Below are 15,922 nucleotides of genomic sequence, written 5' to 3' on the forward strand. Positions count from 1 at the left end.
AGAGTCACATGAAGATGGACTCACAGGAACCAAAATATCGTAATGCGTATTTTAAATAAAGAATGAAGGAAACATACCGGAAACAATTCCATAGACCGTGGCTCGGCCATTCCTCTGCGATGTACTGCCTTCCAGGAGTGCTAGTCCGACAAGTTATCATGAACTTCTGTGGAGTTTGGCAGTTATGTATAATGGGTGTCCCTACAATGAGTCGTCAGGCGCAGTTTTCAGGGTTTTTGGCAGATATTTGCAATTTCGAATCTGTAGCTGGAATCATTCCAAAGAAATACTGCCCATCACGTCTTTAATGCAAGGCCCTGTGTCGACGAAAAGCATCGGTTTGTTTCCCGTTTCAGCGATCCCAAGTAAGTTCAGTGCGATATTCCTTTTATCGGTATGTATTAGACAGTAAAACGTCAAGAATGACTAGTACGCCAGCAGCAACCGAGCAGCGCTGTTGCATGGCGGCAGCAGGGCCAGAGGGCCAGAGCGGTGCTGTCGTTGCTGAAGTGCTGTCTGTTCTTCTTGTTTTAGCACCCCTGTTAATATATAAATATAGGGTGGTCCATTGATCGTGACCAAAATAAGCGTCAAACGAAAAAACTACCAAGAACGAAACTTGTCTAGCTTGAAGGGGGAAACCAGATGGCGCTATGCTTGGCCCGCTAGATGGCGCTGCCATAGGTCAAACGGATATCAACTGCGTTTTTTTTAAAATAGGAACCCCCATTTTTATTACATATTCGTGTAGTACGTAAAGAAATATGAATGTTTTAGTTGGACCACATTTTTCGCTTTGTGATAGATGGCGCTGTAGTAGTCACAAACGTATAACTACGTGGTATCACGTGACATTCCGCCAGTGCGGACAGTATTTGTTAAAATGGACCGTTTACCAATTGCGGAAAAGGTCGATATGGTGTTGATGTATGGCTATTGTGATCAAAATGCCCAACGGGCGTGTGCTGTCTATGCTGCCCGGTATCCTAGACGACATCATCCTAGTGTCCGGACCGTTAGCCGAATACTTACGTTATTAAGGAAACAGGAAGTGTTCAGCCACATGTGAAACGTTAACCACGACCTGCAACAAATGATGATGCCCAAGTAGGTGATTTAGCTGCTGTCGCGGTTAATCGGCACATCAGTAGCAGACAAATTGCTCAAGAATCGGGAATCTCAAAAACGTCGGTGTTGAGAATGCTACATCAACATCGATTGCACCCGTACCATATTTCTATGCACAAGGAATTGCATGGCGACGCTTTTGAACGTCGTGTACAGTTCTGCCACTGGGCACAAGAGGAATTACGGGACGATGACATATTTTTGCACGCGTTCTGTTTAGCGAAGAAGTGTCATTCACCAACAGCGGTAACCGGCATAATATGCACTATTGGGTAACGGAAAATCCACGATGGCTGCGACAAGTGGAACATCAGCGACCTTGGCGGGTTAATGTATGGTGCGGCATTATGGAAGGAAGGATAATTGGCCCCCATTTTAGCGATGGCAATCTAAATGATGCAATGTATGCTGATTTCCTACGTAATGTTCTACCGATGTTACTACAAGATGTTTTACTGCATGACAGAATGGCGATGTACTTCCAACATGATGGATATCCGGCACATAGCTCGCGTGCGGTTCAAGCGGTATTGAATAGCATATTTCATGACAGGTGGATTGGTCGTCGAAGCACGTTCACCGGATCTGACGTCCCCAGATTTCTTTCTGTGGGGAAAGTTGAAAGATATTTGCTATCGTGATCCACCTACGACGCCTGACAACATGCGTCAGCGCATTGTCAATGCATGTGCGAACATTACGGAAGGCGAGCTATTCGCTGTTGAAAGCAATGTCGTTACACGTATTGCCAAATGTATTGAGGTCGACGGACATCATTTTGAGCATTTATTGCATTAATTTGGTATTTGCAGGTAATCACGCTGTAAGAGCAAGCGTTCTCAGAAGTGTTAAGTTCACAAAGGTGCATGTATCACATTGGAACAACCGAAGTAAAATGTTCAAATGTACCTACGTTCTGCATTTTAATTTAAAAAACCTACGTATTACCAACTGTTCGTCTAAAATTGTGAGCCATATGTTTGTGACTATTACAGCGCCATCCATCACAAAGCGAAAAACGTGGTCCAACTAAAACATTCATATTTCTTTACGTACTACACGAATATGTAATTAAAAGTGGGGTTTCCTATTTAAAAAAAGCCAACCATAGCGCCATCTAGTTTCCCCCTTCAAGCTAGACAAGTTTCGTTCTTTGTAGTTTTTTCGTTTGATGCTTATTTCGTGAGATATTTGGCACGGTCACGATCAATGGACCACACTGTATATAGATAAAACAAGTATCGCAGTAGACTAAACTGGGACCTCTTTATCGAATGGGCGCGCAAAATTCAGTTTTGAAATTATTTTGTTTGTAACGGGGAAAAGCTGACACTCCCCGTAGTCACTGGACATCGCACGAAAGACCTAACGAGCAGTATTTCTTTGGGCTGATCCCTGCTACACATTGCAAAAACGGCATTGCACCACGTGACGACTCTTACGAGGGACACCCTGTATGTACGCATATGTATTTCTTTTAACATAACAATATGAGGCTTACGCAAAACCTGCGATATAGAAGCAATCATGTTACCAGATACACGGATGATCCAAAACATTATCACCACTGCTGTGGGCACGTGACGTAGTAAGTAATGGATACATTCCCAAGAGGAATGGTCAACATTTAGGATAACACGGAACGATCACTCGAATCGAAAAAATCTGGTAAAATGGCTCTGAGCACTATGGGACTTAACATCTATGGTCATCAGTCCCCTAGAACTTGGAACTACTTAAACCTAACTAACCTACGGACAGCACACAACACCCAGCCATCACGAGGCAGAGAAAATCCCTGACCCCGCCGGGAATCGAATCCGGGAACCCGGGCGTGGGAAGCGAGAACGCTACCGCACGACCACGAGATGCGGGCAGTCTGGTAAACATGGGCTCTAAAAGGAGTACATTAAGAGGTATGGGTACTTCTTTATCATCGATACTGTGAAACAAATCTCTTCAACTGTAATATCTTCGCTTTCCATATTTTGGGAGGAGGAAGTATGAACGAAAACAAGAAAAAGTGGACACTAAACATGAGCGCATACCGTAAGACCTATGAGCACTTGTTTATCATGCTACTTTGAAACATACCTCTTCTGCTGTATAAGTGCTGATAGTTCTTAACGTATGCTTTTTAGGTATCATGTTTACTGGACTGTTTTTGCTTCGCGTGATCGTTCCAGTCATATCCCTGAGTATTGACAATTTCTCCTGGGATACCACTCTTAAGCAGAGCAGAGACAAATTGCGAATCATTCTACCGACTACATGGGCCGCAAACAGGGAGAGCCTCTGATATAAGCGACTTTGACGACAAAAGGCTGATTGTTATGAGCCGGCACATGCGAACGAGCATCTCGGACGCTGCGACGTTGGCCAACTGTTCGCGTGCTGCTGGCACCAGCATATATGGAAAAAGTGCCAGTGATACTGTGAGTTGGTGGCCTTCTATTTAACTCAAACAGAAGATTATGTCGGAAATGTTCAGAATTGTTCACTTCGCACTTTCTAGCGCCCTCAGCTTCACTTACTATCTCCAAATGGCAGTGTGCAAACTCAAATGGCAACAGTGAACTACAAATAAAAATGACAATCGAAAAATAAACCCATAGCGACCGGAATACCAACATGTAAAACAAAAACACTACGGTCTTGTGCACCAGCCTAATATTTATTGTAATTTGTATCTAATAAATGCTAAAAAGCCTTAAAACCTATATATTTATTTTGAAACACCCTGTATATGTCGGAAGAAGTACTACGTTCTTGGGTTTGCCTCAGAGCACGAGTTATATGAATATAAAATAGTGGGACTCCTTGTGACTAGTAGTGATTTTTTGTGGCTTCTCTCCTTGAATATCGCTGAGTATTCCCGCGGCCCGTTCACGATTACTGAACAAACGCCTGACGAAACTCGGAACGCAGTTCTTCCTTGTTCCTTTTACTGCCTCCATTGCTAATCAGAGACTAAAAGGCTCTCAGACTGATGGTAAATACTCAAGTATTGACGGTCTTTATGAATGAATTACACGTCTGTATGTCCAGTTGTGAGTGTTGTGCAGGCTATTGTTTATCAGTCATACTTCTTAAGTCAATAGTACGTGCAGTAATACAATATTTTTATTGTATCTTATCTTTCAGCCACATAAAAACCAATTCTGGTTTGTGCATGTTGTGTCGTGCCCCCCCCCCCCCCCTCCCCCTCACCTGACGATTTTGTGAAGTGTATACTGATACGGCTTCATTTTCCCACAGAAATTCTTAATATCGTAAAAAATTTACTTAAAGCTCAATGGAAATATGCGCGTTAAGTCGTAGTCAGAAACAACAAATAGCAATTTCAGTTATGAAACTGAGAACCACGTCACCTCCTTTTTTACGAGGGGACTTCAGAAAGCAAGCTACACATTATTATAGCAGGCCAAAAAATCTTATTGAATGCAGCACTCCATTTTAGTGTGACATACATACACAACCCCGTTTTTCAACATAGTCACCAGATCTCTGTTAACAAAGGCAGACCTTGTACCAATCCTTCACTTCCTCGACGACGGACATCCGCTGTTTACTCACGGAATCGTTCAGAGCCACTTTGTGAATGTCCTCATCATTGGAAAACCTTTTCCCTCCGGTTGTTCTTTCGGTTTGCTGTAAAGATGGAAATCACGCGGTGGAAGTTCTGGACGTCCCGAAAAGTATCACCCACGTCTATGCGGCATTGGTATAATTGTTCCCTACGGGTGAATACTACATTTCATTTGGACCATATACCGCCTGACTGTCACAATGAATCGGTGTACAATTTAAATGTTTCGCCCACGGGAATCGCACTGTCACACTCACTCCAACTTTGCAGCAATTTTCCAGTTGCCCCGCCAGTTCACTTCCACCGTGTTATACGAGGTCTGTTCAAAAAATTCCGGAACATTCGTAATTTAGCTCCAGTGGTGTGTTGGAGAGAAATGTGGCTGGCATCCCGGCACAAGCGCCTGTGTTTAATATGTAACTGCCGGAATTTGAATTTGAACCGCAGCGACAAACTGTTAAGTGATGGTACTATTGGGGCGTGTTCCGACGCCTGCGAGAAAATGTGAGGAGGAAACGGCCTGAAATGTGGCGAGACAATTCATGGCTCTTGCAACAAGATAACGCACCCGCACAATTCATCCCTGTTGGTGCGTGACTATTGCACGAAAATCGAAATCACTGTGCTGCCTCATCCTGCGTACTCTCCGGACGTGGCCCTTGCGGATTTTTTTTTTTTATTTCCAAAGTTGGAAACGCCGTTGAAAGGACGAAGATCTGAAACGATAGACGAGATAAAAGAAAATTCTGATACGGCGCTTCGCGCGATCCAGTAAGAGGCGTACGAAGACTGCTTTCGGAAGTGGAAACGGCGTTGAGAGCGGTGTATCAATTGTGGAGGAGAGTTTTTCGAAGGACAAAAAAAATGGTTCAAATGCCTCTGAGCACTATGGGACTCAACTGCTGAGATCATTAGTCCCCTAGAACTTAGAACTAGTTAAACCTAACTAACCTAAGGACATCACAAACATCCATGCCCCAGGCAGGATTCGAACCTGCGACCGTAGTGGTCTTGCGGTTCCAGACATCAGCGTTTCGAAGGACACCATGCACAATTAATTAAAGGTAAGAACAGAAAAATGTTGTCGACAAAGCTTCGGAATTTTTTGAACAGACATCGTACATCCGTTATCCGTACCGCTGTACAACTGTCTCTGCAGAAAACCCGGAACATGTAATCTTCTGACAATGCCATACCAGTAGTCTTGGCATGGGACTTAATGAAGTCGCTAGGAAGATAGCTATAAAACTAAGTATTAACAGTTTCAAGAGCACAAAATACCGGGCAGCATGTGTATTTTCCCTTGATTGCTCAATAATTCTGAAAAGGACGTATCATTGCTCCACCCCTGTATAATTCCTCTGACAAATAACACAATCGCTGCAGATGAGAGGACAGATTAAGAGAAGGACATTACACTTAAGAGCTACGAACAACACAGAAACAGACAAGGAAAACGGGGACAGGTCCGTTGTTATATTCACAATGAGTATATCTTCGAGTCACAAGAAGGTGGAGAAAAAAGTAGTACCACGTCGGCTGAAATTACGTCCGCTTTAGAGAGATCGTTCTGTCGGCCGGGATTCCTTTGGTTTCTTGTCTTCTCGACGAGTCGTCTGGTTGTTCTCTTTGTCTAATTTTGAACAAGTCGCTTTCACCGGTCCGCCGTTTACGGCCTGTAATATCGGTCCACATCTGCCGTGCTGTTGAAATCATAAAGGCATTCCTGGGGGCAGGCTGTTGTTTTGCGCATTGTGGGAGCGACTACTGATGAAATGTACCATTAACAAAATATTTGCCGCATACGAAGTCTTTCAAGTCAAAAATACGAAGAAGTTATCAATTCGGCGAGACAGTTCAAAGAAAGTGACGAAATACGCTTCACCATTATTTGTACATAGGAGCCCTCTACGGAGTGCCCCGAACTCCGTCGAAAAAATTACGGCGTTTGTTCAGCGCTATTTTGTAATATTTCTTGCGTTTTCCTGCCTCCATCTTGGGTAGGCATTATGTTCGTAAATTTTTAATAAAATATCGAGGTATTAATTAAATACTGGGTAACCTCGATCAGAGATAATATCAACTCATAGGTCGTACAGAAAGTACTATCTTACTTGTTATTTTGTGTCTGTAGAGAGAGCATGTAGTGAGCTGTTCCGCCATTAGAGACAAGCCTCGTAAATGGTCGATAGCCGCCTTTGTAGTAATGTACTCCACTAAGCGGATCTAGCTGATGTTAATCAAAAATGATTACGTCAATCATACAAAACATTACATGCTGCATACGCAAGTATTTTTGCGCGAGCCTTCAAAGGAAAACAAAAAACAAATATATATATTGAATTTTTTATTATCATGCCATAAACCATATTCAATACGTCGGGAAAAATTAAAGAAACGCACATTAATACTGTTGAAAGTTGTGTTCCTAGTTTCTGTGTCGAGTACACAGTCCACATTATGTTTTTACAACACATGTTCCACATTTTACTGCTTTTCTTGGGCTGCACGGTTCGTAATTTAAAAAGTGGGGGTGGATCTTATTATTGACTGAGTATTTTCGTACAAGGATATGTGGTCTTCGGAAGCACGTTACAAAGTAATCGCACACTGTTCACAAGAGACTGTACGTATCGCTGGTGCGGCGTCGATTTTGCGATGTTCTGCAGTCAGTAAGGGTGCTGACCTTGGCGGAAGAGTGCCGAAACAGTGTCCCCAATCTTTTGTCTGGTAATTCCTAATAACCCTCTTATCTAGTTGCAGAAAGGTACCGATGCAGCATCCTGATGCGCGGATTCCAAGCAAAACATAAGCATTCCGTAATTTAAAAAAATATAGAAGGCGTGAAAATAACGTAATAAATCCAGTAACGTCATCAAATGTGAAATTTTGTAGGCAATCGAAGTTGAGCAGATGATTCCCAATTAAATGCGTCTCCTTAAAGTTTGCTGCTTCTCCATTTCGAGGAGTTTCTTTTGTTGGTTACTTCTGTTGCCATCTAACAGGATTTTCTCGGTCTTTCTGACATTTTTTTATATTAGGTTGGTTTCAGCCTGGCGTTATGTGAATATGTTCAAATATTTTTTGTGAATATTTTGTAACTTTATATCATAACTCATTGGATACCGTGGGTTTGATCATACGACGATGTAATCCAAAAAGGTGACATCCGTATTCATATTAACGTAAAAAGCTGTAATTCGTGAACTGTGTTGCATTATAGGTATAAAAGTAATTTACCTTAAAAATAATAAATTGATATCAATCATTTCACAGACTCCAAATCATTTGTATAAAAGCTGGAATCTTGCCCCCTATACTGAGCGGGGTATTGCAGTGGTTAGTACATTGGACTCGCTTGCAGGAGGACGACGGTTCAAACCTTGCGTACGACCATCCTGAATCAGGTTTCCCGCAATTTTCTTAAATCGCTTAAGGCAAATGCTGGGGTGGCTCATACTAAATGGCGCGGCCGCTTTCCTTCCCCATCCTTACCTAATCCGAACTTGTGATCCGTCTCTAGTGACCTCGGGACGTTAAACACTCATCTCCTCCTCCTCTTGCCCCCTCTTGGCAAAACTTCTGCTGATGTCCACGCTTGCACTCATCTGACCTTGACAATTGGTCTTGTCTTGAATACAATAAATGATAGCGTAACTGCTAGAATCTTCCGTTGTGATCTTCTGAGCGGCCTGTAGAAGCCCCTTTCCGTCTTGAGGCCGAGCCGTGAGTCCGCTTATATGTGTGTTTGGGCGATGGATGATCAATTGGGAACTATTTGTGTGATGTGAGGTGTAAGCATTACATATTCCGCTCTCCATGGTGTCTGACCGTAAACATGTGCCTCTCTGTAGGCGGGCCTTTGTGTCTGGTTGTGTGCCGTGTCCTCTTGGTGGACACAGCACAAACCGAAAAAATCGTATTTACGGGGTAACGATACATCGGAGACCATAGGACTTTTTACCAAAACATCCCTCAACGACCTTCGAAATTTCATCGACGAAGTTCAGGTTCACCCTGTAAACGCATCTCGTACACAAATCGAATAAATATGAGAGTTCTCTAACTGTGAACATCAGCGTTACAAAAGTTTAGAGCGTAGAACGAAGGTTTTGACAGCAACAGTGTAACTGTTAGTCTGACGGTTGTATCGTGTAAGCATTAGGCTTGTGGCGCGCTTTCTAAGTAATGAAACCGAAAAAGCTGTCGAAACCCTGTTTCCCGAAAAATTATTTTAAGAGTTATTGTGACAGAGCCTGTTAAATTAGCAATCGTTTAGTCGAACAATCGTGAAAAACACTTTGCTTGACTGGGTCTACAAGAATTGTACAAGAAGCATTGCTTTGCTGAAGACGTATCTTGTTAAACTTAGAGAGGTGTCGCACTTTTTAAGGCTATGGACTTTCAGTTCTGAAGAATAGAGTTCAAATCCCCGTCCGGATCTCAAGATTTCAATTTTTCTTTGTTTCCTATATCGCTTATGACGAATAAACGGATGGTTCCGACGAAAAGAACGTAACCGAATGCTTTCGCAGTCCTGCAATTCCCCAGTCGTCAATAAGACGTCGAGGTCCGATCTTTGCTTCTTGATCTTGTGGACAGATATTGAGACGTTACTTCATACAAGGAATGCTTTTCTGTACAACTGGAGAGTTTTTGTAGTTATGTAGCGTCTCTTATGAGGCCCTGGTCTCCAACACATCTTAAAATTAAAATAAATAATAATTATACTAAAACTTCCTGGCAGATTAAAACTGTGTGCCCGATCGAGACTCGAACTCGGGACCTTTGCCTTTCGCGGGCAAGTGCTCTACCATCTGAGCAACCGAAGCATGACTCACGCCCGGTCCTCACAGCTTTACTACTGCCAGTACCTCGTCTCCTACATTCCAAACTTTACAGAAGCTCTCCTGTAAAGAGGCTTCTGTAAAGTTTGGAATGTAGGAGACGAGATACTAACAGAAGTAAAGCTGTGAGGACCGGGCGTGAGTCGTGCTTCGGTAGCTCAGATGGTAGAGCACTTGCCCGCGAAAGGCAAAGGTCTCGAGTTCGAGTCTCGGTCGGGCACACAGTTTTAATCTGCCAGGAAGTTTCATATCAGAGCACACTCCGCTGCAGAGTGAAAATCTCATTCTGGAATAATTATACTGTATTTTTTGGCTATACACATTATTTTACGGTGGCACTTTGCGTGTTAATGCAGCTTGTATTCTGTTTTGCGACACTGTCGCTGATATTACAAAAGGGAATAATCAATAACCTACCATCTAATTTGACCACTGTATCCAAAGAACAATGCCGACGCAGGAAAGCACAACTTAGCAGTATACAAGGTTTTTTTTTTTTTCCTTGTCGCCTAACCGGGAAAGTTGTGAGAGATGTTAATGACCTTGAAGTAGAGGCCAAATCTCGCAAATCAACCTTTTACAGAATTGTATTGACTCTTAAGTTTCACAAAGGCTAATTAAAAATTCCTAAAGAACAATAATAATTTCGTTACGAAATTACATTAAGAAAAGTGACGCTAACGCTATGGGAGGTACCAAACGAAAGATAAACCGCATGGAGAATGAAGCACCAAAATATCCTTAACGTGCAGCTTATGGATGCAAGATTAAAGAACCAATGTGTGAACTGGAATTAAATCATCAACTCAGGCTGTGTGCCCGACACATATGAGAAGAGAGCAGTCCAGGATGCGGATTGCACTACTGTGGATTGTGAACACTTACATCACCTCTAAATTAGGAAAGTGTGCCATACAGTCCTTAATAGGCAGTCAGCTCCCAACTCCTCCAAAGGTCCATCTCCAAACGCTAAAAAAGTTACTTCCTCCTACCCAACATCCAACCTTTCAAAAATTCAACATGGAGGGGATAACACCAACCTATTGTCAGCTGGGTCAGACGAGAAACACTTAAGAAACCTCGGGAGGACAGCAAACTTCGCGCTTTCTGCGTACAAGTTGCACATTTTACCAACACAAGATTGGTACTGGGCTGAAACAGTGTTGATTGATTCGCCCCTTCACACAATGCGCTAGATGGCAGGGTGATCTCATTAGATAACCCAAATTTTTTTAACGAAACGAAACTTACGCTTCCACACTATCCAGGCATCACCACGGTGTCTGCGCCTTTGAAGTTAGCACAGAAATGCGAAAATGTCTTGTTGAAATTATCCAGATGGGACTGCAAGGCGGGCACAACATTCACTATCTAGCACATGCACAGGCACTGGTCGTGTTTACACAAAAGCAGCAGAACGGGCGACAGCCTGGTTTCTACGAAGACTGCTCAACACCCCAAGGAGGAGTGCTTGACCTAATGAGATTCACAGACTGCCCTCTGCCGACAAAGGAGACACGTGGCTGTACTGGGGCCTACCTGAACTGATAGGAGAGCGCAAAGCTTCCTCGCCAAGTATACGTTTCCATTGCTGCCCACAAATGTAATTGCAAAATAGTGGCAAAAAATGAATTGATGTCGCATAGCAGTATGTAACAGTAATGTCACAACTGTAATGAGTTTATATTCATTATTTTTGTTTATTATGCTTATAGTACATCTGAAAAATGAATAATTTATAAATCGGTCTTGTAAATTAAATACAATATATGAAAAGCTGATCACATTATGTTAATGAAATACAGCTGAAGGTTCCTTAAATTCCATATATAAAAAGATGAATCACACAAATGTATTTGTAGAAGATATTTTTGCAGGGAAGCTTGTATTATGCTTCTGCGACACTGTCCTAATGATTCTTAAACCGAAATTATCAAACACTTCGTAACAACAAGTTAGCTTTTTATACTTTGTGTCCTGGTTCACATTACATGTTGGAACCACTTTGACGTGTCTTCGTGACTTGACAGAGACACTTCCCTATTCCAAGCCACCGCGCCTAAACGAGCCGTTCTGGATATCTGCTGCCAGACATAAATCTCCCTCCTAAGTGGAAGACGTGTCCCGGCTCACGGTAATGCGGTGCGACACTTAGTGTGGCGGCTCCTTCACAGGCCACCCACCATCTGCTCCCGGAGAAAGCGATTTACAACCAGCTGCCTCTATAAATTTTGCGCCGACAGCAATTACTGCGACGCCCATACTTGCCACCCGCTCTAATATCAGCGCCGCCGCATTTGGGAATACCTCTCCGTCCGCGAAGCGTCTCAGACCCTCCCAGCAACGGGATGTGACTCGCGGCCGTCTTAATAGCCCAAATAGCCACGCCATCGAGCGTGCCCGGCTTGACGGTACAACACCTGTTTATTTAATACCTCTCCTAAACCCATCTTGGCAGCCGTTATGTTCCGTAATTACAGCCTGTGTGTCGGTAATTTCAGTTTTCGCGTCGGATATTTCCAAGGAAGGCCGTATGCCCCACCTGACCTTCAACAGCTGTTTATACCCAGTGTTTTGCTATTTGGACTGCGAATTTAAGGTCTAACCACGAGGTATTAACGTACTGATTGCAGCCTAAGCGTATTGAAAGATTATCTATTTGTAGCCAGTACCATATTACCACGTGATTGCTGAGGCGTTCTATTCTGCGCGTTGACGCAGAAGACAAGTTGTGGTATCGAAGACAAAGAAAACCGTGGTAGTGTAAAGACACTCAGGCAGTAACGCTGTGCCTATATCCCTGCAGTGCTTTGACACTGGTAACACTAACAATACCAGAACTGAAGACACATTGATGTAATAGACTGAAGAGCCAAATAAGCTGGTACACCTGCCTTATATAGTGCTGCAACACGACGTACAAGGCATGGACTACACTAATGTCTCAAGTAGTGCTGGAGGGAACTGACACCATTAGTCCTGCAGGACTGTACATAAATCCGTAAGAGTACGACGGAGTGGAGATCTCTTCTGAAAAGCAGTTGCAAGGCATCTCAGGTATGCTCAATAATGTTCATGTCTCGGTAACTTAGTGGCCAGTGGAAGTGTTTAAACTCAGAAGAGTGTTCCTGGAGCCACTCTATAGCAATTCTGGAGGTTTGGAGTGTCTCATCGTCCTGCTGCAATTACCCAAGTTCGTCAGAATGCACAATGGACATGAATGAATGCAAGTGATCAGACAGGATTCCTATGTACGTCGTATCTAGACGTATCAGGGGTCCCATACCACTCCAACTGCACACGCCTCACACCATTACAGAACCTCCACCAGCTTCAGCAGTCCTCTGCTGACATGCACAGTTCATGGATTCATCAGGTTATCTCCATACCCGTACACGTCCATACCCTCGATACAATTTGAAACGAGACTCGTCCGACCATGGCTCTGAGAACTATGGGACTTAACATCGGAGGTCATCAGTCCCCTAGAACTTAGAACTACTTAAACCTAACACATATCCATGCCCAGGGCAGGATTCGAACTTACGACCGTAGCGGTCGCGCGGTTCCAGACTGTTGCGCCTAGAACCGCTCGGCCACTTCCGGCTAAATTTGCAAGTCATTTTGTATTGCACTTCCTCCGGATTTAATCATTTCTAATGAGAATCCATAATTTCCAGGAATCTTGGCACTCTTCATGTATCTAATGCCTTTAAGCACCTCATCTGGCATTGTGGAATGTTATTATCTCCAATATTAACTGTTTGTTATCGTGGTTCATCTCTCGACGTATACCAAAAAACGTACAAATAAAGTACATTAAAAATAAAAGTAAGGTGTAAAAAGTGGAGACTCCAGAAAAAAAGTTTCGTCATTTAATGTTTCTAACGTTTAGTCCGATGCAACATGGACTGGTAGCGCAGAGTATAAACGATAACTGTTTACAACGCATCGCAGTGATGTAGAGGAGGTCGAGATGAATAATTTGATACTGTACACTTTTGATCCATCAAGTCGGGAAACTACCACACATTACCATACGAAAACTAACGGAGCTTCAGCGCATTCGCAGTGCGCGAGATTTTCAATATTCTCTCACTCTATGCGCGCAAATTATTGGTCCTAGAGAAAAACTGAACAGTACTTCTTTGTAGGAAATTTAATGTAGTCTAATTTTGTTCTGGGATACGTATTCGTTAAACGCCACGATTTGCGAGTTATTCAAGAAAAATGTACGAAAGTGGCCGTCAAACACACGCTCACATCCACCCTAACTCCCATCGCTCAGGATTTTTAGTACGTTATTCATGGCACTCTCTGGTACCAATCTCTTAAAATTTGCGACAACACGAAATATTTTCAATATTCGACCTTTTTTTTGGTCTTCATCATCTGAAGTATTACACCACCAGCTCTGTAGCTGTTTCGTTAACATTACTAATTTAAACTATCCCGCGAGGACATTGAAAGGAAAACAGATTTTGTAACTGTCACGCATAAATTAATTATGTTTATATTTTGATCTCAACTGAACCGCTAGAAGCGTAGTAGTTTCGTAGTAAGAGGGCCAACAAACAAAACGATCTAATTGTTGGTTTTACGCTGTTAAAATTTACATAACTGCGAAGTAAAATGTACACAAACCTTAATTTTACTGTTTGTAAGTGCGCAGCTGAGCCAGTGGCGTATTAATAGCCTTGAAAGTGAATACAAAAAGGTCGATTATGGGAAATAATTCGTAGTTCGTTCATTTCCGTGTTTCGTGTTTCTTAATAGAGTTCGTGTAGTCGCTTATTTTTGCACAGTGGTAGAAGTGAGTGCCATGAAGAAGGCACTAAAAATATTGGCAGAAAGGGGGGGGGGGCGTGTGAATGTGTGTGTGGAGGCTGTGCATTGTGCATTTGAAGACCACTTTTCTACGTTTTTCTTGAACAACATGAAAACCGCGGCCACTCCGTACAAAATTAAACTTCATTAAATTTCTTTTTAAATATATCCTCTTCACATTTTCTCTATGAGCAGTAGTTTGAGCGCAGCGAGCGAGAGAACATTGAAAACCTCGAGCAGTGCGCATGAACTGTAGCTGACGTGATTTTTGCAGGCCAGGTTATGGTACTTTCCCGACTTGATAGACAATTAGCGCCCTGTATAAAATTTGTCGTCTCAACTTCTCCTGTATCGCAGAGGTACGTTGTAAACGATTAACGTTTACATGCTGTATAATATGCGGTAAAAACTGGATTATTTGCAACACCATGGCCATCTGAACTCACTGCCTGTCACACATCAAACCATTGCTGTTCAATATAATTATCGCATGCTTGGAAAGAAGAAGATCACGAGCTATTTCCACAATTTTTATGTTCAGTCTTTTGACGCCAGTCTACCTTGTGGTGGTCGTACGCAGTTAACAGAACCAGATGGTAATTGCTCCCTACAAGTTATGGCTTGTAGACACCCCGAGAATAATGTATCAAAACAGCAAGCTGCCTTTTTGGAGGCACTTAGGTGGGGTGTGTCGACCCAGGCAGAATGCAAACAGTAATCCACAACGCGGTAATTTGAAAGTGCATTATCGAGAAAAGATCATCCAATCTATGGTCCAGCCCTACAGCAATGTTTCGGCAGTGGGTTCGTTGTACAGAACGGTAATACGCGAGTATACAGCGCCCACCTCGTGCGCACTTTCCTCCAGGTGGTAGCAATCAAAACATGCAATGGCTTGTTGTATCTACTGGCGTGAACCCGATTCTACGTTAATGAGAAAAGTTGACGCAGTGCTTTGTCCTCAAACACTGGATGATATCAGAATGGTAGCCATCAAAGAGTGGGACAGCCTCGAGCAGTAATGTCTCGACCACCTCGTGGACTGCATGCCAAGGAATGAATTTTAATTTTGCAGACGCACAAAGATGCACTTTCTGCCAGTTAACCTTTATTTTAGTTAGTGTTTTGATTTTACTGCAGAATAAAGTTTTCGTTCAGTTTTTAAGGGCTTAATATTTTATTCCTTCCTACACCTGATCCTCAGCCAACAAACGTTCGCAGATACTCAGGTACCGCAAAACATTCTTGAGAAGTTTTGGTGTCGAGTGATGTCACCTCAATTGCAAGCGTCACCTGCTTACCCGGAAACTGCTTCCAAGATTTTTACAGGTCTTTTTTCTTTCATGGCTAGTATTTCGACAGCGAATAGTAATTCGGTTCGGTCAGTTGGGTCGCAGTCAGTACACATACATTACCGAGCTGTAACATCACTCCAGACGCAGATCATGAGTGTAACTTGCAATATAGCCTCTGGTAAATCGTCCAAAATGTTATAAGTTTTCTTCTAGTGGGTTATCATAGACTGGTAGAA

The 15,922-nt window shown here is 42.8% G+C and overlaps 1 protein-coding gene across 1 annotated transcript in view; it reads left to right on the plus strand.

The window, feature by feature from the left end:
- LOC126153857 (uncharacterized) overlaps window positions 1-15,922 on the plus strand; it is a 1,728,205-nt gene that overhangs the window by 1,062,052 nt on the left and 650,231 nt on the right. The window lies entirely within an intron of this gene.

Source organism: Schistocerca cancellata, chromosome 2 (assembly GCF_023864275.1).
Source record: "Schistocerca cancellata isolate TAMUIC-IGC-003103 chromosome 2, iqSchCanc2.1, whole genome shotgun sequence".
NCBI lineage: Eukaryota > Metazoa > Arthropoda > Insecta > Orthoptera > Acrididae > Schistocerca > Schistocerca cancellata.